The sequence below is a fragment of the Pristis pectinata genome, chromosome 6 (assembly GCF_009764475.1).
Source record: "Pristis pectinata isolate sPriPec2 chromosome 6, sPriPec2.1.pri, whole genome shotgun sequence".
NCBI classification, from domain to species: domain Eukaryota; kingdom Metazoa; phylum Chordata; class Chondrichthyes; order Rhinopristiformes; family Pristidae; genus Pristis; species Pristis pectinata.
In genome coordinates this window covers 84713463-84736805 of record NC_067410.1, presented here as the reverse complement: position 1 = coordinate 84736805, position 23343 = coordinate 84713463, and the positions used below count along the sequence as shown (strand labels likewise).

Here is a 23343-nt window from a genome sequence, read left to right as displayed (position 1 = left end):
TCTATATTAAGTGTGGAGCTTCATAAAATTTCAACTGTATTATCAGAGCTTTAGGGAACATGATTTGTCTGACATTTGGCAATGTTCTGAGTCTAAGATATAAATATATATTTAAGTGCAATTGACTGAGTTAGTTCCTGACCTTCACATATATTGAATGGTCTAATTTCACTGGCACATATTAAGAGGCATCTAAATTGAATTGTTTTATATCGACTAACAATAGGTGTATTCGTTGAAAGACTAACAAACTAAAACACACTGGCTGATGAAACAAAAGTCCCAGCAATTTATTTAAAGAATTATTGGAATGATAACAAGGCAGCATTTTAATCAGGATATTGAAAAAATAACACAAAATCAAGATTAAATCATAGTCTATTAATAATGCCACAAATAGATCAACAGATATTAAAAATTAATGTGCGAACATGAAATCTTGCAAACCCTCTGTAGTCAGTCAGATCAGCACCAGTGAAGAGTATTTCAGACTTGGATTTCTCATCAATAACGTGAGGGTTTACTCAGCCTGACAGTGAACGTGGAAAAGATGTTTCCTCATATGGGCCCTCCTAGAACGAGGGGTCACTGTTTAAAAACAGAGGTTTGCCCATTTAAGGGGCAAAAAATTTCTCTCAACAGGTTCCTCAAAGATGATGAAGGCTTGGGTATTTTTAAGGGAGAGGTAAAAAGATAATTGATTAACAAGGAGGTAGAAGGTTACCTTGGATGGACTGGAATGTGGAGCTGAGGTTACAGCCATGATCTTATTAAGTACAGATGTGTTGCCATCCTGAAGAGCCCCACACATCAATGCTTCTCCTGTGGCATTTCCGCCACACCTCTGAGGTTGCTCACATTCATTAATCAAGTGGAGAGCAAATTGAATGGGCTCATTGAAAACCTGAATACAGTATCTGCTCCACCAATATCTACCATCATCTTCAACATGAATCTCTGTCAGTTTAAGCCAAAATCTGCTTTGCATCTGAAGATGCAAGTTCTTTTCCTGCTGTGCATCCAGCTGCAAAGCTCTGGAGGTGGCCATATTGCCAGATGTTGATATTGGGTGGGATGTATCATGGAGACTACAGGCATCCCTACACTCTCAGTTACACAGCTGATGCATCTGAGCAGGCCATCCTATTCAGCAGGCAGCCATTTGTATAATCGTTGCAAATTTCCCTTTTATATCTGGATCCCTCATGTCTACAACCCAGTCCACCTCAGCAGACCTCGAAAAGGGCCATGCTATCCAGTACTCCCTGTAATTTAGTGACCAGAAGTACACACTATTGACCTTATCTTGTTGTACACAGTTCTAGCATGACCTCTTTGCTCTAAGTTTCTATACCTCAGTGAATGAAAGTAAGCATTGTTTAATGTACTTAATGTATTCATTCATGGAATGGGACTGCCGCTGGAAAAAACTTGCATTTCTCTTCCAATACCAACTGCCCCGATTGAGGGTTTGGTTAAGTTTCAACCATATTTGTGGGTCTGGAGCCACTTATAGGCTACAATGGCCCATATCCTTCCCTGAAGAGGTCAGACCCAAGAGAGTTTTTGCCACAATCCAATTGTTTTGTGGTTACCATTACTGGATCATGCTTCTTATTGCAGGGTTATGTCATTGTCTGAGTTTAAGTTCTTCAGCTGTCATGTTAAGATTCAAACTCATGTCTCTGGATCAACAGCTTAGACCTCAGGTCACTAGTTCAGTAAAATATCTACATGCTACTGCATGCACTAAGTAATGCATTTAACTATTTAATCTACCACTTGTGCTATGTTCAGAGATCTGTGGAGGTGCACCAAAAAATCCCCCCTGTTTTCCAACACTTAGTATGCTCCATTTATTATTTATCTCTTGTTTTGATTCCCCTCCCTAAATGCAATGGAGTCATAGTGTAAATAGTCATTTACACTAATCTTATATCAATCACTTTTGTTTATTATCCCCACATTCTCATCAACCCCTTCCAGATTCTACAATTAACCTACATACTAGGGACAATTAGCAGTGGTCAATTAACTTACGAGCTCCACATTTTTGAAATGTGGGAGGAAACCAGAGCACTGGAGAATGAGGCTACAGGGAGAATGTGCAAACTCCAGGCAGACAGCAACTGAGGGGAGTATTGAACCTGGGTCCCTGGAGTTGTGAGGTGGCAGCTCTACTAACTATGCCACTGCGCCTACCACTTCTCCAGACTGAATCCTCTTTGCCACATTTTTGCTCGCCTAGCCATTAATATGTTTCTGCATTTTTACAACATTCCTCCTTATCATCAACATCACTGCTAGTTTTGATATGTATCGGCAAAGATGAATGGAAGTTTACAGTATAAGTTAAACATAAACTGTAGTGCATGTGCCACCATGGATTCCTAAGCTTAAATGCAGTAACATGCAAACACGGAGAACTGTAAGATGTTTATTCACAGCTCTTCTCAGACCGTGCACATTGTGCACAACAATGCACCCATGATCTAATACGACACACAGTGATGCCACACTAACTTGTGTGCATTACACCGGCATCCTGCTGAGGTAGCCACCGGCTATTACTTTGGGCCAGTGATCCTGAATCTTTCCAGTCCCCTGGGTGAAGGGGATAGAGTGGACAGCTTCTCCAAGGGCTTAATTCCATCACTGTGTGCTCTGTCTGCTCCTGCAGAAAGAAAGAATGAGAGTTAGTGTGCGGCTTTCAAGCAACTAAATGGAAATGCCTCAGGCTTGTGTATGTAGTGTGTGTGTTGAGAGGTGAAGAGGAAGTTACATGAAATGAAGAAGGAGAGGGACGGTTATAGCAACTTGTGAGTAATCATAGAGTCATGACATTGTACAGCACAGAAATGGGCCCTTTGGCCCACTATGTCCATGCTAACCTTTTTGTCCATCTACACTAATTCCCTTTGCCCACATTAGGACTTAATCTATCAGGCAGGAGGTACAGGAACCTGAAGACCCACACCTCAAGGATCAACAACAACTTCTTCCCCACAAGTCCATGGCTCATTGAAAGTGGCGACACAAGTAGATAGGGTGGTAAAGAAGGCTTATGGAATGCTTGCTTTCATTAATTGAGATATTGAGCATAGGAGTCAAGAAGTTATGATGCACCTCTATAGAACTCTGCTTAGGCTGCATTTAGAGTATTGTGCGCAATTCTGGTCTCCTCACGATAGGAAGGATGTCGAGGCTTTAGGGAGGGTGCAGAGGAGGTTTACTGGGATGCCGCTTGGATTAGAGGGCATGTGCTATCAGGAGAGGCTGGACAAACTTGGGCTCTTTACTCTGGAGTGAAGGAGGCTGAGGGGTGATCTGTTGGAAGTGTATAAAATTATGAGGGGCATAGATAGGGTGGACAAGAAATATCTTTTTCCCATTATTGAGCGATCCAATACGAGAGGGCATGCAGTTAAGGTGAGAGGGGGTAGGTTCAGAACAGATGTGAGGGGTATGTTTTTTACTCAGTGTGTGGTGGATGCCTGGAATGCGTTGCCTGATAGGGTGGTGGAGGCAAATTCATTGGGGGCTTTTAAGAGAGGCTTGAATGGGCACATGGATGAGAGGAAAATGATGGGATGTGTGCATTCTGTAGGTAGGAGGGATCAGCTATGTTGGCACAACATTGTGGGCTGGAGGGCCTGTTCTGTGCTGTACTGTTCTATGTTCTATATGTTCTACTACTATCAGGTTATTGAACCAACCTGAAAAACCCTAACACTACCTCAGACTAAATTTCTTTTTCTCTCTCTCAACTTGTACTAGTGTTATGTTTATTTTGTTGTTTACTTTCATGCGTGTGTAATTTATGTATAATTTATGTTAATTTAAGTTTATGTAAACTTATGTTTCTCATGTTTGTAATGCATTGTGCTGCTGTGGACAAAAGCTAATTTTCATGGCATTTATATCCTATGCATGTATGCCTGACAATGAATTTGAACTTGAACTTGCAATAAACTTGGACTTCTATGCCTTGCCTATTTAAGTGCCTGTCTAAATGTGTTGTTGATGTGTCTAACTCTAACTACACCACCTTCTCCGATTCCTCCACATCCTCTAGCAGCAAGCTCCACATATCAAACCACTCTCCATGGAGATAAACTCTCCCCTCAAATCCCCTTTAAGTGTCTTTCCATCACTTAAATCTATGCCCTCTTCTTTTTGATACCACTACCATGGGGAAAAGATTCTGAGTATCTATCCTATCTCTGCCTCTTATAATCTTATATAACTCTCAGGTCATCCCTTGGCCTCCTTCACTCCAGGGAAAACAAACATAGCCCATTCCAATCTCTCCCCATAACTAAAGTCCTCCAATCTAGGCAATATCCTGGTAAATCTCCTCTGCAGTCTCTCTAGTGCAACCATATCCCTCCTATAGTGTGACGAGCAGAATTGCGCACACAATGCTCCAAGTATGGTCTAACCAGTGTTTTGTAAAGATGCACCAAGATGTCCCAACTTTTATATTCTATGCCCCAACCAGTGAAGCTGTATGTGATGTGAAAAAATGAAGCGGGGGAGATGTTGGTGTCTATGCAACTGTTACTTTGGAAAGAGAACGGTGTTGTAGTGTATCACATGAGGAGAGGAAAGGAAGAGGTGCCCATGCTGCCAATCTTTGAACACCTAATGGGGAGCATGGGGCTGTTGAGGACACAGATTGGCCAAGGGACTTCCTGAACAGTCTGCTCCTTGGCCTGCCTAAGGTAATCCATACAGTGGGCCATCATGTGGTCAGTCCAAGTGCCTGCCTCTCTTCCCAGAAAAGGGAGCACTGGCTCATTGGAGGTACTTCCACAAAATCTGGGCAGCACAGGAGTCAGAGCGCATCCTAGACACTGAGGAAAATATTCAAATTTATTTTTATGTTTAATAAAGTTCTTTTAAAATAAAAATTAACAAACAAAAAGCACATCACAAAATGGGTATCTGGAGACAAATAGAAAACAAGCACAAGGGAACTGAAAGAATGACAGTGGTCTGTGTTCACTGGAGCACGATATAGATCAGTTGAAAATTTGGGCAGATAAATGGCAGATGCAGGTTAATCCAGACAAGTTTGAAGTTTCAGTTTGGAAGGTCAAATGCAAGAGGAACATATACAGTAAATGGCAGGACCATTTGGAGCATTGATGTACAGAGGGATCTTGGAGTGCAAGTCCATAAGCTCCCTGAAAGTGGCAACACAAGTGTAAAGGATGAAAAGAAAGTTGTATGACATGCTTCCCTTATTAGTCAGAGTGTTGAGTATAAAATCTGGGAAGTCATCTTGCAGCTGTATAAAACTTTAGTTAGGCCACATTTGGAGTATTGTGTGCAGTTCTGGTCACCAAACTACAGGAAGAATGCGGTGGCTTTGGAGAGGGTGTAGAAGAGGTTAAAGCAGGATATTGCCTGGATTGGGGAGTGTTAGCTATAAGGAGAGACTGGACAAAGTTGGATTGTTTTCTCTGGAGTATTGGAGGCTGAGGGATGACCTGATTGTAGTATATAAAATTATGAGAAGCATAGTTAGGATGGATAATCAGAGTCTTTACCTCAGGGCGAAAATGTCAAATACTAGACGGCGTAGGTTTAAGGTGTGAGGGGGAACATTTAAAGGAGACTTGTGTGGCATTTTTTTTACACAGAGAGTGGTAGGTGCCTGGAATGTGCTGCCAGGGAAGTTGGTAGAATAAGATGTGAAAGCAACATTTAAGAGGCATTTAGAAGAGATGGATGAACAGGCAAGGAATAGAGGGATATAGACCATGTGTAGGCAGGTAGGATTAATTAGATTGGCATTTTGGTCCACACAGATGCAGTGGGCTGAAGGGCCTGTTCCTGTGCTGTACTGCTCTATGTTCTATGTTCAGAATACTTCGAATCAGGATCCTAGAAACTTATGGTAACAGCCCGATTTGAAGATCTATGTTAAGACAACTAGGCCACTTGGTGAGAGGTCTCATTGACCCTGTGAGAACTGATATTTTGATTCTCTCTTTCAAACATTATCAATATGACTTTAAAAAGTTTTATGTCACTATAAATCATTAATAACATTTTTTCCTTCCTGTTTCTATCCTGTTCCAAAAAAGGTGGTATTTATTCATGCATGATAACATTCATTACATTAACAGAAATACAATTATTTGAATAGTTTGAAGGGCTTAATAGTACTTCCCTTTTCCAAAATACGTCTATATCTTGATATACAGATTGATTAGTGAATATGTCCTAAGTTCTGTTTAATGTTATGTGTTTATGTGTATAATTACTGATGATTCATACAACAGTAATGCATGGAACCATCCACAGGAGAACCTCTGTGGAAGTGCAAAACATTGAAAAACTAATGTGCTCCTCCACAGAAAGGTAGTACATGAATTTACATCCAAGTTTTACATTCAGAGCTAGAAGCTTGGCAAATGTGTAGTAGGGGAGGAGAGCGGTCAACTCACTTAAGGTTTAACAGTGTGGAACTAGTGTCCTTAGGTTTTCACAGTCACAGATATATATTACCTTATGCAGTGATTACCTGAGCTTTCTGGACTGGGAATATTCCAGTTTCAATCCCCAGTCTGGGCTAAATTAACTAATCTCATGTTGATATTCTAGCACCTGAAGAGCTTTTAGATTAGCTTGGGGTAAATTACCGAATATTTTATGCCTCATCGAAAACCGATAACTCTGGCTGAAGATGCCTTTGTATGGCCACTGTCAGAATAAACGATCAGTTCTGGTATGATCAGTAGTCAGTAATAAAATGAACAGAGATGAATAAGATATAGGGTCCATTCCCCATTTGAAAGTAGGTGACCCTCACCTCCTCTAATGTGTAATTCTAGGATTCATCCTGAATCGCTCAGCTCACAAAGTAATATATTCAATGTTTCTTTAACAGTTTACTGTACATACAAATACTATACACATACTAATCTGATATTCCCTTAACAACACTATTCCCTTTATCTTTAAAAATTACTCGCAAATTAGAGTTCTCTTTAACTCTATGATTTTGTACGAACCTGTTCTGGTAATCATCAGGAGGAGTCTATTCACATCCTTGGGTTATTGTAAAGTTTGATTCTGTTTGTGATTCCATATGACAGTTCCTTCTTGCATTTCCTCTACCTACTCTGTAAATACCCTTCATTGTATTAAGTATCAGATCCCCACTGTTTCAAGGAGTCTAATTGCATAACCGTCATCTCTGGAATCAAATTGGTAAATCTTTTCTGCATTCTCACTGAAGCCTTCACATCTTTCTTAAAGTGTGGTGGCCAAAACTGTTTACAATACTCCAGTAGTGGCTGAACTAGTGGTTCATAAAGGTTCTTCATGACTTCCTTCCTCTTGTGGTCTATGCCTCTGTTTATGAAGCTCCAGACCCTATACGCTTTATTTTAACCACATACTCAATCTCAACATGCTCAATCCGCCCTGTCACTTTTAATGAACAATTCACATTTACCCTAGATCTCTCTGATGTTGTGCTCTCTTTAGAAGTGTGGCCTCAAGCTTACATACCTTCCTCTTCTCCTACCCAGCATGTAAAACTTTTCAGTTATCACATTATATTTCTTCAGCCACTTATCCAACTATTCCACCAGCATCTTCTTGAAGTCTATTGCTATCCTTCTCACAGATCTTTGCACTTTTAAGTTTTGTCATCTGCAAGTTTGGGAATCATGTCATGTACTCCCAATCCTATATTTTAAATTAAAATTCAGAAAAGCAGTGGTCCATAAGGTTAAGCTGAGAGATAGGAGGTCCAGAGAAGATCTGAGGGGAATTTTTCTGTAGGGAGGGTGATTGGAGTCTGGAATGCACTGGCTGAAGGGGTAGTGGAGGTTGATGCTCTCATAATACTTAAGATACATTTAGATGAGTACTTGAGTCACCAAGGCACAGAAATCTATAGACCAAATGAGGGTAGGTGGGATTACTGTAGACAGATACAATGGGCAGCATGGATATGATGGGCCAAAGGGCCTATTTCTGTGTTCTATGACTGAGATGCTTCCCTTCAGTCCAAAAAAAAACAACCCTTCACTACTTTTCCCTGCTTTCTGTTACTTAATCTATTTTCTATCCATGCTGCTACAACTGTATTTATATCATGGGCTTCATGTTAGAAGACAAAACTATTATTCTGCATCTTACTAAATGCCTATTGTAGGACCACATATACAACATCACCACCTTTTCCTTCTTTCATCAAAAAACTCTGCAAGTTGGTTAGACATGATTTACCTTTAACAAATCCATGCTGGCTTTCCCTAATCCATCCATACTTGTCCAAGTGACTGCTGATTCCGTCCCTAAATATTCTTTTCTTGAGCTGAGGTTATACTGAATGGTCTGCAGTTTCTGGGTTTATCCCCACACCCTTTTTTGAACAAGGGTGTAACATTTGCAATTTTCCAGTCCTCAGAATCTATAGACATCCCACTGAAATTAGCTCTTCTCCAACTGACTAATTTTACCTTGGAGTGTCCTGCCTCCTTTTCCATAGCTCTTCCATGATGTACTGATTGTGCTTTCCAAATCTTTCCCCACTGATACTCGCTCCACTTGGTCTAGGTCATTTTCCAGAACCAAGCCCAGTAAAGCAGCCTTCCTCACTGGGCAGGAAACATACTGATCAATAAACTTGTCCCGCACACACCAGAAACTTCTCTCTCTTTGCCCCTTCAGTTAGTGCTACCCCAATCTACATCTGAACATTTATTACTCCTCTATGGTTTTCCTTATTTTCTTGCGATTTTGCTGCTCAATATCCTTCCACTGGTTGGCAGCCTGTTGAATTATTCTAGTACTGTATCACACCTTTATTATTACTTCATTTGAAACAGACAGGTTCTGTCCTTGATAATTCCAGGGTATTTTCTCTCTATAACTCTGTAATCAATATTGCCACTCTCCCTCTAGTCTTCTTTTCGCTTTCTTTCCTGTACACCTTTTCCAGGACTACTGAGAATCTGTTATTTCCTTTTCTTTGGCCAGGCCTCTGTTACTGCCACAACATTGTAATCCACTTATTGTACCTGCAGCTCACCAACCCTATTTAGTGTGTTTCTTGTACTTACATAAACTTATCTTAAGTATTCTGAAATCTGGTCTGTTTAAAATAATTCTACTTTTTTATAGAAGCATTGAATCATACAGCATGGAAAAAGGCATTTTGGCTGACTGAATCCGTGGTGACCATCGAGCACCCATTTACAATAATCCTACGTCGAACCCATTTTATTCTCCCCACATTCCCATTAGCTCTCCTAGATTCTATCATTCACCTAGTCATGAGGGGCAATTTACAATAACCAATCTGAACATCTTTGGTACGTGGGAGAAAACTGGAGCACGTGGACGAAATCCATACAGTCAAGGGAGAACATGCAGACTCTACACAGACAACACCAAAGGTCAGGATTGAACCTAGGTCGCTGGAGTTGCGAGGCAGTAGCTCTATCAGTAGTGCTACTGACACCCCCATTGTGACACTATTAATCTCTCCCAGTTCTTTTTGCAGCATTCTTTTCACCTTTCCAATACGATTCTCCTGTTCCCAAGCCATGCTCCTAACTTTAGTAAATATTTAAATTCATATTCCTTGAGGTCCCAAGTATCACACATGTTGTAGAATCATAGTGTCATGGGGTCTTACAGCAGAGAAACAGGCCCTTCAGCCGACCATATCCATGCCAACATTTTTGCCCTACTGCACTAATCCCATTTGTCCACATTAGGTTCATATCCTTCAATGCCTTACCCATTCAAGTGTCTGTCTAAATGCCTCTTAAACATAGTATCTGATTAGAGAAACAGAGGACTGCAGATGCTGGAATCTAGATGAAAAACACGATGATGCTGGAGGAACTCAGCAGGCCAGGCAACATCCGTGGAGAAAAGCAGACAGTCAGTGTTTTGGGTCCTGAACCAAAATGTTGACGGCCTGCTTTTCTCCACGGATGCTGCCTGGCCTGCTGAGTTCCTCCAGCATCATTGTGTTTTTCAACGGTATCTGATTCTACAATCTCCTTTGGCTGCATGTTCCAGATATCACCCACTCTCTGTGTTTTTAAAAAAAACACCCCTCGGGACTCTTTAAAACTCCTTCCTTTCAGTTTTACCCTATGCCCTCTTGTTTTTGATGTATGGTTGAGGTGAGGTTTTACTTAAAATGTTTTATTTTAAAATTTGTATTTTCGCACATTTGATCATCCTAGATTTGACACAAATTTCACCTGATATGTACAAAAGGATATTTTGTTTTCTGAATGCTCATATAAAATTCTAATCACCACAATTTGAAAGAAGAAATTAACCTTTTCATTTTAAATGAGGTGAAAATCCATGAAGATAATCCAGTCTAACCAAATTAATCATTTATTGGGAGTTAAATATTGTCAAATAATTATTTCTGTATTGTAACATTTAATATTTTGGATAGCATGAAAGTCAGTATAGTAAAATATCACCTAGCAGAGTGCCCTAAAGCGCTTTACAAGATATGTAATAATTTTGTAGGTATATTCAAGCAAAGAGAATGAGTGAACAAGTAATATGCTAAACACTAGAGGTGAGTGTAAAAGATTACATAAATATTATATAGACCACTGTTTATTGTTGGGAGAAGTTCTAAATAAACTGCTCAGTGTTGGTCTGGTTTACATGTGGAGGATTCAGAAATTTCACTGAGTGTCTTCTGTGGCAGCCGCTTTGACTTTGGGTGCAGTACTGACATAAGAACCAAGTGCAATATCCACTGCTGATCCATTGATTAGACCACAAATTTGATAATAATCTGCATGTACTTGACTTCTGCAAGATCAATTTCAATAGGAACACAATTAACTTGGACACATGGCTTACCACTCAAACCCAAAACTGCTCCAGTCTGCCAAGGAACAGGATCTGGCTGATCAAAAATTTAGTGGTAACCATGTTCTAGCACTGGTTTGTCGCTGTAATTCTGCTACTGAGTCAATAAACAACAGATATATCTGCTGGACTTTTAGACATTGAAGTATTAGAGTTCAAGATGAGCAGTTAAGAACAGATAAAGCAATTGTCCCGGTTCATTTTAATACTCAGAGGGATCAAATTAACTTCTATTCCTGCACAATATACGGATTTTGAGTTTAAAGTGCAGACTCCATGAACAATCTCTGCAACCAATAAACACGTTGCTACATTGCATGTGTCTTCAGTTCATTCATTGATGTATTTATTTTTATATTATCATCATTTTAGACATTCACTTTTGCTGGTTAATAATTAAACTGGACCAAGCTTCTGAAAAATTCTTTCTTAATGAGTATGATTTTAAACAAACCAGGCTGCTGTAGAAAATCTGACAGATGTCTCAAATTTCCAGCGGGGGAGGAAAGATGAGTGTGACTTCTTAAAGAGTGAAAGCAAACATTATTTGTGACTAGTAGCACTTACTGTGGATTATACTTTTGTGAAGATCATATTTATTTTACTGTATGTTAATGTTTTTCTTTTGGTTGCCTTTGGTGGAAAGTTGTAAAATCAAAAATGCTTAACAGTATGTGTCTGACTGCTGGCTCCAAACAGGTTAAACCAGGGGAAGAAGAGGTGTTGGAATCCCTCTTGTGGTGAAAGCATGCAATAACGCTCAATGATTTGCTTTCCAAACACAGCAGCCAAAGGTTCAAAATCACTGACAAATGACTTTGCCCAAAAGTAAAGTATTGAAATGTAAAATAATAGAAGGTTATTCATTTACAGACACAAAGACCTACCTAAACTTTGTCTAAGATCCAACTTAGCTGTGCAGTAATGCAGCTGGTCATTTATTCTCATAACCAAATAAAATCAGATTGGGAGAGCACTTCTTCCTGCTAAAGTTTGCTCATTTTTTCTTGGGCAGTCCCTTGGAATCAAGGATGACTTACTTCCACTCCCAAGTGGTGAAGTGGCTAATGAGGCCAATGTAGGAACCACAGTGTCTTGGACAAATGGGGCAGGTGGGTGGTTAGATTATGCAGTGGTCCTCTTCTTCTGCCATGTGCTTTTAATATATGGTCTCAGGTTTCTCAATAGTATCCCGAATATTTTCTACTTGAACTGGTCATGAGCCAGAGTGTACCAGGAGTCAGAGTCAGTGGGGATGTTGCATTTCTACAAGGAGGCAATGAGCACATCCTTGAATCTTTTCCTGTGCCCATGTGGTAACCTCTTCCCATGAGACAGGTTGGAATAGAGAGTCTGTTGAGAAACATGGCTGACTGAGAGTAACTAATACACTAATATAATGTTGACCTGGGAGAGGTCACTGATATTGATTCGCATATCCTTCCAGTGAATTTGGAAAATTTTGATTCAGAACTAATGGGAAGCTATTCAACCTGTAGCCACGATACCTCCACAACCAAGGTTGTCCAATCCTCAGTGGTTGAACTCCAGTATGCAGACAATGTTTGCCTTTGCACACTCTTGGAAGCTGAGCTCCAAGCCATCATCAACCCTTTCACTCAAGCATTGGAGATGTTGGTCCTTACACTTAACATCTGCAACGTTGCTTCCATTCTGTCCCAGCTACACCACACAGCGCAGCACAGCAAAGTGTGGACCATTTCCCATATCTTGGGAACTACCTCTCAACAAAGCCAGACTTTAATAATGAAACTTACCAACACCTTCAATACACAAGCAGAGCATCTGCTCGATCAAGAAAAAAAAAATCTATTTGACGATAAAGACCTCACCCTTGATACAAAACAGATGGCAACTGGACAGACAGCAAGCACCCCAAGGCACTGGAAAGATACCACCTTTGCTGTCTCCACAAAATCCTCCAGATTGACTGGAAGAACAAGCAAACCATCATCAGTTGCTCCTTTAATTCATGCAAGAATAGCAAACCTTCCTACAGTTGTCATTGCATACTGTGGTGCTGTCACACCTATCGGCAAGAGACTGCTGACTGAAATTATTGTCCATTGGGCTCAATCTCAGCTACCTTTAACATAGCCATCATTCATATTTTGGAATCAGTTCTGGAATTTTACACTTCTGTTGTATACAGGAAGGGACAAATTTCCAGTACTTATTTCAGCTTCCAAGGAAGAATCATTACCATCGTAGCCTATGCTGTATTATCCAATGGCATTCTGGAAAATCAGAGCAGTGAGTGGTGGTTTAATGATGTTGAATGAAGTCCTTGAATCAAGGTTTTTTTATAATACCTTCCCCACAGGAATTGAATGGACAGAGTGGGGAATGTAATTGGATCCCCTCTTGAATCAATAATCTTCGACTAATGCAGTGCTAGAGCCGTTACTAAGGCTTCAACAAATTACATACCAGCTTTAAGTTGGAGTAATGGCTCCTTTGGGTCATGGAAGGACATGATCAGTGAGAAATTGGGCTGGTAGTGCCAGATACAATGAATGCACTTACATTTCTAAAGTAGCATCTGCAGCATGCTCACTGGACATCAGTATTGCTGAGATAATTTGTGTGGTTGCAGTGAGCATCCTCCAGGTGGAAGTTGAGCAGGCAGATCGTAACATCAACCAGTATTGCCATACTGAGGATCAATGCTGCAGGGAACACCTCCTCTTTATCATGCATGGCTGAACATCCAATCAAAGGCCAAAAAGAAATTGCACCAGTACTATTTAAAGGCGTTATAAATACAAGTATGTGTGACATCACTGCATGACATATACTGCACTTGTGCATTGTTGCACACATGCACAGTGTAAGAGGGCCCTCAAGTTAATCAGACATGCCTTCAGGAGCACATTGTGTTTCTTGCATATAAGTCACTGCACTCTGCATGTTATCCACTAGAGACTAAGAACCAACAAGAGTGTGTACACTGCAATGGCCAAGAGGATGGGATGGAAGAGAATTATAACTGCTAGAAGTAATGAAGTAGTCCAATGCATCATGAGGCCACATATTTATGAGGTAGGGTGAGCCTGAAAACTCATGATTAATCACACAAAATTTAGTTCGAAGACTTGAAGCAATAGTTAAGACTCAAGCACAGCAGATTTAAAGGGCAGCGCATGCAGATCATCGAGTATGAGCCTTAGAATGGTAAACTGAAAATGGTGGAAGGTGGCAGCTCTGATACAATCCAGCAATGTCAAGAATGTTGGCTTTTGTGGTAAAGTAGGTGAGAGATGGTCTTCAGGCCAAATAACATCGCTGAAATTGAGAATCAAAAAAACTGAAGGTGTTGGAAATTTGAAATAAAAAGCACTCAAGCAGCATCTGTGGAAAGACAAAAAGATGCAAGAATAGCATCTGAACCCCTTCCTGCTGTTTCCTGCACACTCTGTATGTTACTCCACAAGAGATTAGAAATCACAGGGTATATACATTAGAAGGAGGATCATCTAGGAATGGTGGGATTTGCAGCAGTATCTCCAGAGGGAGGAGAAGAGTTTCAGAGCTGAAATGTTAACTCTATTTCTCTTCCCACTGATGCCGCCTGACCAGTACTTTCTGCTTTTTTGCTGAAATTGAATATGAAGGTGAAAGTGTGCCTACTTAAGACAAAGCCACAAGAGTGTAAAAAAGCAATCTCATTAATAGAGACCGGTACCTGTGTCGCTCTGACTCCATCCTAGACAAAGACACTTCACTTGATGAGATAACAAGTAGACTGCAAAATCCAGCACCTTCGGACATCAGCAGAAGCTACAAATCAACACAAACAACATCAGTGCAGTTACTGACACCAAAGAGAATTCAAAACACAGAACTAGTTAAACATAAATTTCTAAGTATTGTTAGATATGTCTCACCCTTCTGTTTCTTTCGAAGAGAAAAATCAATATATAAGTGTAAATCAGTGTGATGTCATCACACGATGCATTTGATCATGTGTGTCTCATTGTATGTATGTTCACACTCTGAGAAGGACCTCAAAAATACAGACACATCTGCTAGAACATTTTGAAGGGGAACATCCGGGAATGGTGGGATTGACAGCAGCAATTGCAAAGGGAAGGGAAGGTGTTGGGCCACTGGTGAATAATTATGGTTGCAGTTGCTGCCATTGTATCTGGATGAGTTCCTCATGGTGGGTTCAAACAGAGATACTTAGCTTGTTTCTCCTCTTTGTCTTCTCTCTCTTCCATTTACTGCTCCTCAATTACTTTCTGGTTGGTCTCAAAGTTGTCCTTTTGCAATGGTTGTGTAGCATGTAGAAATTTTGATCCTTATCCTCTGTTCCTCAGTGCTGTGGGGAGTGGAAGTCTTGTTTCAGCACCTAGTAATCGGCTTTCTCAGATTTTTGTAATCACATGGGCTGCAGACTGGAGTCATGAGCTATGTTGGCAGTGCATAGTTTTGTTGTCCAGCAATCACAATTAAGTTTGCAGTTGACACAATAGAACATAGAACAGTACAGCACAGAACAGGCCCTTCGGCCCACAATGTTGTGCCGACATAGCTATTCCCTCCTACCTACAGAATGCCCATATCCCTCCATTTTCCTCTTATTCATGTGCCCATCCAAGCCCATCTTAAAAGCCCCCAATGAATTTGCCTCCACTACCCTATCAGGCAACACATTCCAGGCATCCACCACTCTGAGTAAAAAAACTACTCCTGACGTCTGTTCTGAACCTACCCCCTCTCACCTTAAATGCATGCTCTCTGGTATTGGATCGCTCAGTAATGGGGAAAAGATTTTGCTTGTCCACCCATCTATGCCCCTCATAATTTTATATACTTCCAACAGATCACCCCTCAGCCTCCGCCACCTCAGTGAAAAGAGCCCGAGTTTGCCCAGCCTCTCCTGATAGCACATGCCCTCTAATCCAGGCAGCATCCTAGTAAACCTCCTCTGCACCCTCTCTAAAGCCTTGACATCCTTCCTATAGTGACCAGAATTGCACATAATACTCTAAATGCAGCCTAAACAGAGTTCTACAGAGATGCATCATAACTTCGTGGCTCATATACTCAATACCTCGATAAATGAAAGCAAGCATTCCATAAGCCTTCTTAACCACCCTATCTACCTGTGTAGCCTCTTTCAATGAGCCATGAACTTACACCCCAAGGTGTAGCGGTTAGCGTAAAGCTTTACAGCGCCAGCAACCCAGGTTCAATTCCGGCTGCTGTCTGTATAAGGAGTTTGTACATTCTCCCCGTGTCTGTGTGGGTTTCCTCCGGGTGCTCCGGTTTCCTCCCACATTCCAAAGGGTTAGGAAGTTGTGGGCATGCTACGTTGGTGCCGGAAGCGTGGCGACACTTGCAGGCTGCCTCCAGAACACCCTTTGCAATGGATGCATTTCACTATGTGTTCCAATGTACGTGACTAATAAAGATATCTTATCTTCAACACTGTTAAGGGTCTTGCCCTTGAGAGTATACTGCCTCTCGACATTAGTCCTACCAAGGTGCAAGACCTCACATTTATCCGGGTTAAACTCCATCTGCTACAGGATGAAACAATCAGATGTCACACATCAGCTGAACATTGAGGGTTTGGATTTACTTTGACTTTTGGTGGACAGTAGCATTTACATGTGGCACCTTTAAAGCAATGAATGTCAGTCAGTGGCACCCTACATTACAATTCCTAGCAAAGCCCTCTGCTACCTCCACCTGTTGGTCTTTGACCAGAGACAATGAAAAGTAACTAGCTACATTTAAGTAGAGAGCTTTGGTGACATCTTTTACACATGAAAGGCAAACAAACTAAAATGTTGAAAGTATATCCAACTCCTGTTTCAAAGGAGCCTAAAGCATAAGTTTCTTTTCCACAGTCATCTAGAGCCACTGGCAATGTGGTCTTTGCTTTGTTCTCAGGTTGAAGTTGTGGCTAGCAAGGTGGCAGATTCCAGTCCAGATGTGTTATTGATACACAGACATCTCACATATTGTTCAGATAGGTTTAGGTAGGAGAGTGGCTTTCTAAGAACCGTGTACAGGAACAGTGTCACCCTAAGAGGTCACCTTCCCTTCTGTATGAAGTCTGGCTGTCTCTACATACACTCTTCCTACAAATGAGGCTATGACTGGGAATTACTGATTTGTGTAGAGCTCTGAAGTCAGCAAAATGTCCTTCAGTACTTCCATATCATCACTGGAGATTACTGAAATATCCATAAAAGTCATCACTTGTAGCGTTATACTATCAGACTAAAGAAATAATCCAGCAAAATGTAATGGGTGATCCTCTTTGTTTGGTTAAAACATAAAAATGTATAATGTTTCCCCAGTGCTGGCAACATGGTTGGTAGAGGGTTGCTGAATTTCACACAAGATAATGCAAATTACTTTTGAGGGGGTCCTCAAGCATCTCTGGAACCAGAAGACTTGCAGTCATAGTCATACAGCACAGAAACAGGCCATCTGGCCCACCAACTCAACACTGGCCATCAACCTCCCATTTACACTTAACCTACACTACTCTCTTTTTTTTCATTCTCATCACCCAGATTCTACCTCCTACATACACTCAAGGGGCTATTTACAGTGGCTAATTAACCCACCAACCAGCACCTCTCTGGGATGTGGGAGGAAACTGGAGCACCTGAATGAAACCCCGAGCTTTGGACTGCATCACTTCGACCAGCAGCCATTGAGTCTGCCTGGGTAACAGCCAAAAGAGAAGGCACCGGTGTATTGCCAGAATTATCAGAGTGGTAGATCTCTGCCTGACCACATTGCATACTGATCAGAACAAGGCACAACCCATAGGTGTAAAATTTTGATATGAGGAATTATATGAGCGCCACGTGAAATTAATGTGAGTACAGATATATATCGGTGATGGGACTGACTGGTTCCCTCAGCAATAAGTCAGAGCACGTAGAGGGCAGTTAGCAGAAGGCACAATAAACTGGCTACAAAATAGAAAAATGTGATTAAGGGATTAAAGGTACTCAGAACATTGGGAGATGGGACATGCTGGTCCTCAACAACCAGTTGAGGTAATGTTCACACTGTTTCCCACAGATGCTGCCTAACCTTCTGAGTGTTTTGTTTTTAGTCCAGGATCTTGACCCAAAATGTTGACTGTCCATTTCCCTCCGCAGGTACTGCTCGACCCCCTGAGTTCCTCCAGCAGTTTTTTCGCTGAATGAGATTGACCAGTTTGATTGCTAGAACTGAGCGTGTGCGACTATCCTGCAGACTGAATCAGCTCGGGGTCTTTTCTCTAGTAAAGTCCAGACTGAGTGGTGACCTGATAGTGGTTCAGAAATTACGAAGCTGTTTGATTAAGTAGACATAGGGAAGATGTTAACACTTGCAAGAAATCCAAATTTAGGGACATAAACGTGGGATAGTATTAGATAAACCTAGTAAAGAAAGCAGGAGAAACTTTATTCAGCAAGATGAGATGGTGCAACTGTTCGATTATGATGTATTTAAATGAAAAATATGGAAAATATAATGGAGAAAGAAAGAGATGTTGATAGAAGCAAAGTAAATAGAATGGGAGGTGGCTCATGTAAAACAAACAGATCGCATGTTCCTGTGTAATTCTATGCAACAGAATGCTTACATGCTACGTTGACTTTTTGATCTGTCTCTTAAATTTTAACTTCAATAGTTGATCACAGTTGATCTCCCAAGTATGGCATTGTGCCAACCTTTGACCCTACACAAGATTCTTTAGTAAAAGAACAATACGCCTTTTGTCAGCCTACTGCTTCCCCCTCTTGCTGTTATTCAGAATGGGTAGTAACAGCTTTTACTAAGTAGTGAATTTGCCTGAGGCTATCCACCTGATGTCTGGGACAACAGAAGTAACATTCACCACACATCTGGTTTTTAGGTTAGTGAAGCAGGCAGCAAGAAAAACTCAAACACATTCCGTAAAAGCACAGAGCAAGCTGTTGTTTTACCTAGAATACTGAAGTACATCTAGAATAACAAGGGGCAGTTGAAATATACACGTATTTTTGAAGTAGGGGATTTGTTTCATGTGCCACTTTAATTCCTTTTATGCATTTTCTTTTTTTTTACATTTAGTGATTCCTTACAATACAGACAACTCTCACATCTAGGATGACTGATTTGACTAAGACAAACCTGCACAGATTTACCTTGGTAAACAATTTCTCCCAAGGCTGTTTACAATGGATTAAAATTATGACATCAATGCACAGAAAATATATAGAGTAACCATATATTCGTAAACAAATCAATTTATTAATCAGCAAAGTCATTGCTGATGGTTAAATGATTAGTTATCCACACATCGATTTGATACAGAATTGTTCAAACAATGCAACGCAGAACATAAAACTCTTCCATTTTCCATTTTGTTGTCTTAAATTTATAATGTTTTGGTTTCTTATAATTGCTTGGTTTTGCTGGTCAGACCAGTTACAGCTTAGAACTTTATGTTTCAATCAATCTATTGATATTTCTATACAATAATTTGAATTCAACCACGGACAGGTCTGCAGATGGTGCCAGATATCTCCTGCTGTTTTACAAACTGAAAAAATATGTAGGTCAGTGACTAGCAAGATAGCATCTATTACTCTCTGATTAATTTTAGATGAGTACATTAATTTAATCATTGAATATTCTCTTTTTCTTTCTGTACTTACCATCGAGCCACATTTTATCACTTTAACAAAAATAAGTGTTCCAAAGGACACCAGTAAGTTCTACTTCCAGATTTTCAAAGAAATGGCTTTCTCATTCTATGGGTTTAGTCCTTATGTGTTGTGAGGTCAGAATTTTCCCATCAGTTTACTTTTTGTACTGTTGACTGTCGCCTCTCTGTCTGAATGTTCTGAAGATTTGCCAAAAAGCTTTCAAGATTACAACTTTGTTCAAGGACACTACCAAAAGCAAGAGTACGTTCACAATAGATATAACTTACTGATGAATCAAAACATGGTTTCATTATAAAAGAGTAAGCAAAGTAAGATCAATAATTGTGGAGTTTGAATTGTTTAACATTTTGCACTAAATCACAACTTAGCTGGAAACCAGCGGCATTTCTGTTTTCTCTGTTCTCTAGAATTACACTATTGTTGGATTATATCGAGAATCTCACATCTTCCACCCCAGTTACAGTTTCTCATGGTACATTCCATGAGCATTACTCAGAAACAGTGCCAGACAGAGTCCAAGGGAATAGGAAGTTTTCTTATTTTAAAATGTATTGTTTCGGTACAAAAGCTGGATAAAATAATAATGCAATGAAATAGTAAATTTGAGAAGTAACAATGACATGAAGCTTGCTCCTCAGGCTGAAACATCTAATTAAGTGTGGCAGAGAGACAACTTGTATGTGTGCACGTATACATATGTACTTATGAGCAGGATTATGTAGACCTTAACATAACTGTTGTGCAATTATGAGATTCTTGCTATCAGAATCAGGATGTCTCACGGTTCAGTGCAGGATGGGAGAAGTTCCAGTTCCACGGTTCAGTCCAGGATGGCAGGCTGCCACAAAACAACAAATTCCACGTCATATAAGCCAGTGATAATAAACCTGATTCTGATTCTGATTCTGAGAAGTTTCATGCTGCATCTGTTCAGCAGTTCCTACTCTTTATTGACACCACACCAGAGCACATTAGAAGTTCCATAAAGAAAAAACTGCAGATGCTGAAGATCTGAAATAAAAACAGAAAAAAGTGGAACCACTCAACAGGTCAGGCAGCAACCATAGGGAGAAAAACGGAGTCAATACTTCAAGTTGAGGAACTTTCACCCCCTAATAAAACGTCATTCAACTGAAATGTTAACTCTGATTCTCTATCCACAGATGCTGCCTGATCTACTAACTACACCTCTTCCCACCCTGTCACTTGCAAGGATGCCATCCCCTTCTCCCAGTTCCTCTGCCTCCGCTGCATCTGTCCCATGATGAGGCCTTCCATTCCAGGTCATCAGGGGTTTCCCTTCCATCACCATCAATGCTGCCGTCACCTGCATCTCCTTCATTTCCCATATGTCTGCCCTCACCACATCACCCCCCCCCCCCGACATAACAGGGACAGGGTCCCCCTTGTCCTCACCTACCACCCCACGAGCCTTCACATCCAGCACATTACTCTCCGCAACTTCTGCCACCTCCACCGGGATCCCGCCACCAGGCACATCTTCCCCTCCCGCCCTCTCTGCTTTCCGAAGGGATCGCTCTCTCCACGACTCCCCTGTCTACTCGTCCCTCCCCACTGATGACTCTCCCGGCACTTATCCCTGCAACGGTACGAAGTGCTACACCTGTCCCTACACCTCCTCCTTCACGTTCCTCCTCATTCAGGCCCCTAGACAGTCCTTCCAGGTGAGGCAGCACTTCACCTGTGAATCTGAGGGTGTCATTTATTGCATCCGGTGCTCCTGGTGTGGCCTCCTGTACATAGGTGAGACCTGACGCAGATTAGGTGACCGCTTCGTCGAGCACCTTCGCTCCGTCCGCCGCAAAAGCAAGGATCTCCTGGTGGCCACCCACTTCAATTCCACATCCCATTCCCATACTGACATGTCTATCCATGGCCTCCTCTACTGCCACCTTGAGGCCAGACGTATGCTGGAGGAACAACACCTCATATTCTGCCTTGGTAGTCTCCAACCTGACGGCCTCAACATTGATTTCTCTAACTTCCGGCAACCCCTCCCCACTTTCCCCTTCCCCCCCCCACCATTTGTTTCCCTCATTCCTGTGGCCCCTCACCCCTTCTCTTTCCCCTCCCCTGCCCTCATAACCTGCCCATCTATTCCCTACCTCCTTCCCTTTATTCCATGGTCCACTGCCCTCTCCTACCAAATTCCTTCTTCTACAGCCCTTTTCCTCTTCTACCTATCACCTCTCAGCTTTTTATATCACTCCTTTTCTAATCCCCTCCTCCAGCCACCTACTTCCTCCTCTCAGCTGGAGTCACCTATCACCTGCCATCCTGTGCTCCTTCTCCTCCTCCAACCTTCTAATTCTGGCTTCTGCCCTCTTCCTTTCTAGTCCTGATGAAGGATCTTGACCTGAAACATCGACTATTTCCCTTCATAGATGCTGCCTGACCTGCTGAGTTCCTCCAGCACTTTGTGTGTTTTACTCCAGTTTCCAGCATCTGCAGAATCTCTTGTGTCTCTGACCTGCTGAGTGTTTCCCGTGTTTTCTGTATTTGTTCCAGACATATCATATTTGTTTTGTTTTAATTGAATTAAATGTTTAGTGAATTGCAATCATGATATTTTTGATAATTTAGTTCAACTGTAGAAGTGAAAAATCAGACCAAGACAGAAAAGTGTGAGGAGATGAACTTCCACAGAGGTCGTCCCCCATTGTTCCATCGCAGAGAGCCATTGAGAAAAACAAAGAAACGGCACTGGAAACTGGATTGGCTGAGGAGTAGCCTTGCAATTGTTTTATTTTCTTTTGCACTTGAACAGAAGATAACACCTGAACAAAACTCCATGACTTCTGTCAACCAGGATAGATTACAAGACATTTTTTGTGAAAGATAAAGGAAAATCCAATAGGCTCCAAAGTAGGTATGACATCCTTCAGGTCCAATTTTCTTTGTTCTGCAGTCTGTTGATCCTTTAGTACAGCTGAGTCTTGCCCCGCTTGTACAGTTTGGGTTAAAAACATCCATGACGTCTTCTAGACTGAGAAAAGGTTGCAGCAAAGGGCATTTAAGTTGAAATATGAGATTACAGACAACTGAAAGCTTACACTGGTGAATAACGTATTTGGGAGTGAATTTACGAAACCAGTTATAGTCCTGAAGTTGGGGTAAGTGGCAATACGTTTAAGAATCCTTGGAACGGCTCATCACAGTACAACTGCTGAGGTACATCCACCTGGATCTGTGCTGTTGAATAGAGGTTGCTTTATGCGCACGTGTTTAGCAGCATGTATTCTCTTTAACGTTGTAATGTATGGCATAACTTCCCAATTCCAACAGCACAGCAGTGACTACCACCCACCACACCCATTCTATCCCACAATCTGAAGCCATTCGGCCTCAGCAGCTGTGATTGTAAGGATACGTGTGGAGGGCAGGTGGATGGGAAGGGGGTGTCCGCAATTTACTAATAAATAAATTACAACAGAGAAATTGAAATTATCCATGCTTGGGCCACCAAGTGGGATGCACTGCATTAATATGGCAGCCAGGTGCACCTGTATCATTAGACATCCCTCTGAACATACACTAAATCCTTCTGAGAGGCAAAGGTGTGGAAAGTCTCAAGGAAATTGAGGAGTTTCCACCCTTCTGCCTCTCAGTGCAGGGAAATTGGACCTTTTTGCACTAGTTGTGAAATGAGGGCAGGCACAGTAGTGTAGTGGTTAGCGTAACACTATATCAGTGCCAGCGACCCGGGTTCAATTCCCGCTGCTGTCTTTAAAGAGTTTGTACG

The 23343-nt window shown here is 41.3% G+C and overlaps 1 long non-coding RNA gene across 1 annotated transcript; it reads right to left on the bottom strand.

Moving 5' to 3' along the window:
• Window positions 1-328: 328 nt before the first annotated feature.
• Window positions 329-19732, bottom strand: LOC127571581 (uncharacterized). The gene is made up of 3 exons (XR_007956489.1): window positions 19569-19732; window positions 14591-14685; window positions 329-2674 (listed from the first exon to the last, which is right to left on the bottom strand). It is a non-coding gene; the product is annotated as an uncharacterized LOC127571581 (long non-coding RNA).
• Between the last annotated feature and the right edge of the window lie 3611 nt (window positions 19733-23343).